Here is a 7503-nt window from a genome sequence, read left to right as displayed (position 1 = left end):
CCTGCCAGCCCCTCGGGCCGGGGGCTCCGTCACTGCCCTGCCAGCCCCTCGGGCCGGGGGCTCCGTCAGCCCCTCACGCCCCTCGGGCCCCGCTCGGAGGCCCCGTCCTGCGGGGAGCCCGTGTCGGTGACACCCCGAGGAAACAAGGGGCAAAACGCCTCAGAGCGGCCGGGCTGGGCCTGCGGAGCCGCCCGTGAGGGGCAGGGACAGGGGCACCCCCAGTTCATCCCCCTTGAACCCCGGTAAAATCCCTACGGGGCCCTTTTCGTGGCGGGGAGCAGCGCGAGCTCTGTTTGTTCTGTGCTTCTCCTGGGGGAAGGGCTGCTTGAAAGCTCTAATTGAATAGAAATTCAAGAAATGCAGACACTTAAATCGTATTTAAAATGTTTCCTAGGAAGAGTGTGTTTAAAAAAAAAAAAAAAGTAATGGGGATGACTTGTTTCAAGGAGGCCTCGTTAGTAAGTAGATCCTCTTTGAATGAAACTGCTTTGAATGTGATTTGCTTTTGGATGTAAACAATCCGACTTTCCTAACAAGGATGATACTGGCATCATTTCCCCTTACGTCTCTTGTTTTTTCTTACTCCTCGTTACAATTTCCATCTTCCACTACCAACTTTCTGCATGATGCGAGTTTATCAGCCAACAAAAAAGTGTCCTTTGCTGGGGTCTGGCATGAGCTGACAGGGTCCTCAGCAGCAGCGGGGGTGGGAGCTGAGATCTCTCCTCCTTTGGGTTTCTCAAACTGTGTTACAGGATCGTATGTAACATCCGTCCGGGCAGATGAAATGAAGGAGCAGGTCTCACACGACCTTGGCTGTTGCTGCTGGTTTCTCTCGTCCTGTCCATGAGATAGTTTATTCCACAGTCCCCAGCACAGAGCGGGGAGTGGTGGAAGTTTAACCGGTGCCACTAGGAGAAAGCAGCAGAAATCAGCCCCGTGTAACATCTGCTGCACAGCCCGGCTGGCATGGCAGCCCCTCCCTGCCCGCCCCGCGCTCCGGGTGTGGTTTCAGGCTCTGGATTTGACTCTGCTGTTCATTTCCAGAGTGGATAATGAGAATGCTGTCCTCTGCACTTGCCCACCAACGCTGGCTGTCAGCATTAGTTTATCTATCATCAGCAAGCCCTGTCACAGGGCTGACTTGCTGGAGCGGTGAGAGGTCCAGCTCCATGGATTTCACTGGAATTCAGCATGGAGATAGGGCAGGAGGTGTATCTGCACTTCATTGGTGACATAGGGGGATGGTGAGCTTCTTCAGTGTTTAAATACATGGAGGGATTTTCCAGTGGTTGAGTGTTTAGATAACAATTCGTTTAAGTGAGAGCTGAATACCTGCAGAGTCCCCAGGAGGCTGGAGGCTTTCTCCAGCGGGATGAAATTCCAATGCTACAGGGAAAGCACAGGGGAAATTGAATCAGGCATCAATCTTTGGCTGCTTCTGGATGTCTAAAAGGTGACAAAGCAAAAATGCTACTGCTACTTTGATTTCACAGGCACGAATCCAACACGTTTGTGAATTTGTTCCTTTCATCACCAAAGCAGGGATGTGAGATAGTGTTCCACAGTTGAGTTGCACAGTTCTGATAATGTTACCAAGGGGGATTGTTGCCAGCTCCAGCTACAAGACTGCCTGCTTGACGTGTTCCATTACAAAGCCGATTTTGTAGATACTTTATATACTTTTGTAAGGGCTTCAGCCAATTACTGAGTTCATAGCGTGGTACACAGTGTCTCTTAAGTGCTTCTTCTGTGGAAGTGAACAGGTAAGAGCCTTCCCACAGGACAAGAAGCAGCAGCTCTTTATGTTCAAAGGCCCATACTGGTCTAATGCTTCTCCCCAATCCAAGTTCGGAGTAATTTTTTTGTTGTAGTTTGGGTGTTTTACAGAGTCCTGGTGGGAACGAAACCATTCTTAAAATAGCATGGTGACATTTACTACCCAACATTTATATCTGTGTTAAACCCACTTTACAAATACAAGCTTTCTATTTTAATTCCATCTCAAACATCAGTGTTGCTACCAAGTAGCATGTGGGAAAGAGGATGTTGGACAAGAATAACCAGCTTCACAAACCAAGCACTTGCAGTTTTTCTTTGGAATCCTAACACCAAAAAGAGTTGCTCTTTTTTTTTTTTCTTTTTGTAAAATATAAGCCAAAGTGATCAAGTTGCACATTGGTTGCAATAAACAAAATGTGGTTAAATGCAGATATAAAGTAGCTTGAGCACCACAGTAACCACAGTGTCTAGGAAGAAGCAGCTGCTCTTGTGGTTTTGTTTTGGTGGGGTTTTTTTTGCTTCTACTGGACTTGGGAATTGCTGTGTGATTAACTGAGTTCTGAGTAGATCTCTGCCTGATTGCTATCTAGTGCTTTTCATGAAAAGGCAGAAAGTTGTGCTATGGGCAATTTGTCACTATCAAGTTGTGTATTGTTTCTGTTAATGGGTGGTTGGCTGATTCTCCAAACCAGGTATTTGATATCCCATCTAAAAATAAAATTGTATATATTGTTGTTTCATGTGTCTACTTGTAATTTCTTTTGAATCCTTTTAAACTCAAGATTCCGGATGTGTTTTGTGCAGTGGTTTTTCAAACGTCACTTAGGTTTTACATTAAGAAAACCTCAAGTTATTGGGGTTTTTTTTTTGTGCAGCCTATCTCTTTGTGTACCTCTGTCATGTCATTTGTTCTGTTTCTTGTTCAAGTCCTTGTCTTCCCAGCCTCTAAATCATAATTAATCACTTCAGACACTAAGAAGACTAAGAGATTTGGAAAGAAATTCTCTGGATGATTAATTCTTTTCCCATAAAGGCAATAAACTTGCTGGAGCTCTCAGCTACAAGCCATGCTGGAACTGTATTTCCCGTATCAGATGCAGACTCCCTAGGTGGGGATAGTGCACAGCTATTGAGCCTAAAGCTGGTTTTGTCAGTTTGTGAAGTATTTTCCTGCTGGAGGCTCCACAAAACAATGGTCGTGTGAAAAGGCAAGGCAGTCAGATAGAGTCCTCTGGGCACAGGAGCAGAGAAGCTGTCACACTGGTTCATCAGTGTCTGTCTCTGAGGGCAGCTCACAGCAGATGTGTAGACAAAGGAAGAGAATGGAGAAATATATGGGCAGTTTTTCTCAGGTCTGTCCTTGTGAATTTTGGCTGTTGAGAACTGATGAGGGATTTCCTGAATTGGGGGTTGCATTCAGGTAATTTTTAAAGTAAAGAGAATACAAGTAACTGACCTGGCAGTGGGAGAGTCTGAGCAGCCTTCATGTGCACCAGGCCTGGATTTCAGAGGACATGCTTTCTGCCTCATCTCTGCTTCCCCAGAAGTTGTAAACGTTGGCAAATGTCCAGTGTTTACACTATATCCTACAGCCTTCAGCTCCCTGATAGCAATAGTACACTGATTACAAGAGTAGATTCATCAGGCCCCTTGATTAGCTGTCTGGCACACTGGCAGGTGACTCTGCTTTTTGCAGACATGCCAATATGTTCCTGCCCTCCCAATACAGCTGCTCTGCTTGTGCCTGCCTGGTGACAGCACTGGATGCTTCTCCTGCAGTGGCACAAATCCTGTTACCTCCATCACTGTACAGAGATGCTCAGAGTACACATGCTCCTGATCTGGGTGTGCATCCAGGGCACTGGAAGAGAGCTGCCCAGTAGTGTCACTGTTAAATCCCATCCAGGTGGAATCAGATCAGACAGTGCTCATGAGATGTCCACTTTCAGTGCTTCACACCTGCTCAGTGAAAGGCAGCACCATGCAGAGAAGTAAGGAAAGGAAGTAGCAGCCTTTACCAGTAAGTGACTCTCAGCAGGATTGCAAAGTATTTATTTCTGATTATCCACTGATGATGCATTTGCAAAGTTAAAATAGAGCTCTGACATTAGTGGAGTTAAGTAGAGCTCCAGCAGCTTTTTGCCAGGGTATTTTGCAGTGCTTGGCAACTTGGAAATGCCAGCCTGGAATAGCCAGTTCACTGACACTCAGCTGGGGGAGTGTGGCAGTGCCACTAATGTTGGAGTGGGTTGATTTGCTTGGTATTCTGGGGAGTTCTGCCTCTTCACACTTCCCTCTGGAGAATAGGCTTTATTTTACTTTGGTTTTCCCCATTTGGGGCTGGACTGGGGCTTTGCTAGTAACAGTGTCCTCAGTCAGGATTTTCAGGTTGTCAGATGTTTTGATCAAAATTTGGGATGTGATGGTGACTGGGAGGAAGGGTAGATGGCAGAGACTCTGAAGCTTTTTGGGGTCTTTTTTTTAAAACCTTTTACCCATTTGGAAAGTGGGGGTTTTTTGTGACTACATTCTGTGGTTTTGGTCTTTCCCTTCCTTTTCTCCTCTTTTGGCCCTTGTTCAGGTCCCACTGAGAACCTGAAGAGCTGTAACTGATCTCAGTTGATGTCCCAGCACAATTGGGAGAGGGAGAAACAACTGTTTGTCTGTATTAGGAGCTCGTCAGTTCATGGGATGCCATCCAAAAACAAAGTTTAAACATATGTTATTTACTGAATGTTTCCACACACAGTAAAAATACAGCTACAATTCAAAACAGTGCCTTTAAAACACTGGAGGAAATGAATCATCCCCAGGATCTTTCAGGAGGGATGGAGGCTGCTGTGATGAGAGCTATCACCATTAGGACGTTTCCTTCTTTCAGGCTGTTTGCTTTGAGAATGCTTGTGGTTCTTCAACACTGAAGCCTGAGTTCTGCTAAAAATAAAATAAAAAAGCCCTCTTAATCACCAGAGGAAGAGCTGCAAACACTGGGCTGTGAGGGAAAAGGGAGTATTTTGGCATGGCTGTTTACAGCATTGCCCTCTTGTGGCTCTGTGCAGCAGGGATGGAAGCTGGGTGCTCCTGCTGCCATGGCTTTGGTGGCATCTGATTCTGGAGCTGAAAACAGCCTTTGTGAGAAGTTCTGGGTCTTCAAGCCTGAGTCATTAATGCAGTGGCCACACCTGCATGTGTGAGGAGAACTGATAGTAAATCAGAAAGGAGAACTCTACTAACTCTGTCTCCTCATCTCTTTACTTGGAAGTGGGTATTTGTGAAGAAAACCACTTCATGTGAAATGGAGGAGTCTTGCCTCCTGGTGCAGAGCTGCCTGCCCTTGTGTGCTGGGTGCAGGACTGGAGGAAGCTTTGATCATAGCAGAAGTTCAGTCTCTTTTGCCTGTCAGCAGGGAAATGCAGGTACCAAAAACCTACAGCAGTTGTAACTCTCAGCCATGCCTCATGTTCTGATCATTGTCCCTGATCTAGAAGAATGTATATTAAGTGAACTCATTTCTGTTCATTCTGAGTGACTTCATGTCTCATGTGGAGGAGGTTTTTGAGATGGAAAAATAAATCCTGTGTGGAGCTGATTTGGAAGGCAGGAGATCCCCAGGCTCCTGTGCAGCCCCATGGTGGGCTTGCTCTAGAGCTTGGATATACTGTGCTGCACCAGGGAAATCTTTCATATTCTACCCTAGTATTTGCACATCTCTTATCCTTGTTTTATGTGGCTCATTATAGTCCTTTCACCTAGTGACCTGTGTCTGATGCTACCCTTGCAGTGTAGCAGTGTTTTGTCTTCATTTTGACCACCTCTTGCAGTTTCCAGCCCTTCTTCTCCTGCAATAATGTATTATTCTGTTCTTCTTTGGATTATGGATAATGGATTGAACAGGCTTCTGTACTACAGAGGAATGTGTTGGCTGGTTCTCAGGGGAGAGACAGTTTGCATCAAGTTGCAGATTAGTTCCCCTGTACACAGTCAGGACCTGGTGACTGGAGGAAGATCAGCTGTGTCACTTCCCTCAGCTGACCACAGACATGTCTTGACTGCCTCCATCAGAGTGTTTTGGCTGTCACCACCACATCTCTCTGGAACACAGTGTGAGGTGGTGGTCATATTCTCATGTTCTGGGTTATGTCTCAGGGCTTGCATAAGCACTCCTTTAAGACATGTTTTCAACACTGAACAATAAATTATTGTGAGTGTAGTTCAGGATTCATTTTTGCTCACAACTGAATGAAAGTGGCCACTGGTTTCCACTGAGCTGTGCCTGCCTGTGCTGTGTGTGTGTAAGTGCATGATTCAGCCCTCATGTATGCTTTTAAGGGAGGGCTGTTCAACAGTTGATAGTGTCAGCAGATTTTATCTGGGTGTGTTTCAGATGAGAGACCTATATATTCTCCAAAAGTTTCTCCCATTTAAGTAATAATTTTCCCAATTTACATCAGTATAGCTGAGAAGAAGCTCAGCCTTTTGTGTTGAAGTTTTCAGCCTTGGTGCATTGGGCTGAACTCTGTGTTTTCTAAGTGGGTCATATTCAAAGGTAGAGAGACCAGAATAGAGCTGACGTGACTCATAATGCAAACAAACAGCTGGAAAAAGTGAACAATACTCAAATCATCTGGGTGTTCTAATTTGATAGTGGTTTAGTCAGAATTTTAACCTATTAATGAAAAAAGCTACTTGCTGGTTGTACAGATAATTCTGTACTTTGTACCCAGGACTGTTGACCCCAGTTCTTCTTGAAATCAGCTGTGTATTTTAGATGGAGACCAGCACTGCTGAAGGATTTGTGGCTGCCTGTGGCTCTTAAAGTGTAACTGCTAGGAATACCTCTAGCTATGCTGCTGCTCATATAGAGAACTGAAACAAGTTTCTGGAGTCACTGTGGCTGGGGTAGGAGGAGGTTCTTCCATGCCAATTTTTCTTGTCCCAAATAAACTTTGTTTACCAGCTTCTTCAAGGGATGGAAGGGAAGGGTTTTTTTATAGTTTTACATGTGTGTGAATTTAGGGCTGTTTGGAGACTGAAAACGGATCTAATCTATCATTTTAGGTATTTTTCAATGCCTATCACCTTGGCAACAAAGCTGAAGTCCCACCAGATGTATTTTCAGTGACTTAGTGAAGAGTTAGTCATAATATATGCTGTTCTGGCAAGGAGGCTGTAAGGAACAGACAAGTATTTCTTTTTTCACTGTGTACTGTCATCAGCTGTTAATACTGTGCTGAACTGTCTTTCTTTTTCATGCAGCATCATGTCATGAGTTTTTTATTGTCAGAATTTGAAAGATTTTGTAGTGTTCACTCTCACAATCTTTGTAAATTTGTTTTTTATGGGTCAGGAAAAAGCAATGGCTGCGTGGACAGTCAGGAGGGGCAGATTCTCTTCAAAGTGTAGAAATAGCTAAACTTGAAGCAAGAAAATAACTTGATTTGTGAAATGTTGATCCCTTCAGGGGCTTTATTTCAGACATTGATCTGGAGAACACAGCTCTTGCTCTGGCAGTGTTACCTTTGCAAGGACAACCTGTTGATTTCCTTGGGGTTGATCAAGCTAGTAGGGTTGCAAAACAGAGTGACTGACAGTTTCCCTGTTGCAGCAGAAATACGGTGACAGTTTACTGCTTCTGGCACTTGATATAGAAGGGCTGGAATACTGTGAGATTCTTTTTCTGAGGAGATACATTATTATTATTATTTCTTTGGGGCAGTCAAT

Source organism: Chaetura pelagica, unplaced genomic scaffold (genome assembly GCF_000747805.2).
Source record: "Chaetura pelagica isolate M959 unplaced genomic scaffold, ChaPel_1.0 scaffold405, whole genome shotgun sequence".
In the NCBI taxonomy this organism is placed as follows: Eukaryota; Metazoa; Chordata; class Aves; order Apodiformes; family Apodidae; genus Chaetura; species Chaetura pelagica.
This window is presented reverse-complemented; position numbering follows the sequence as displayed.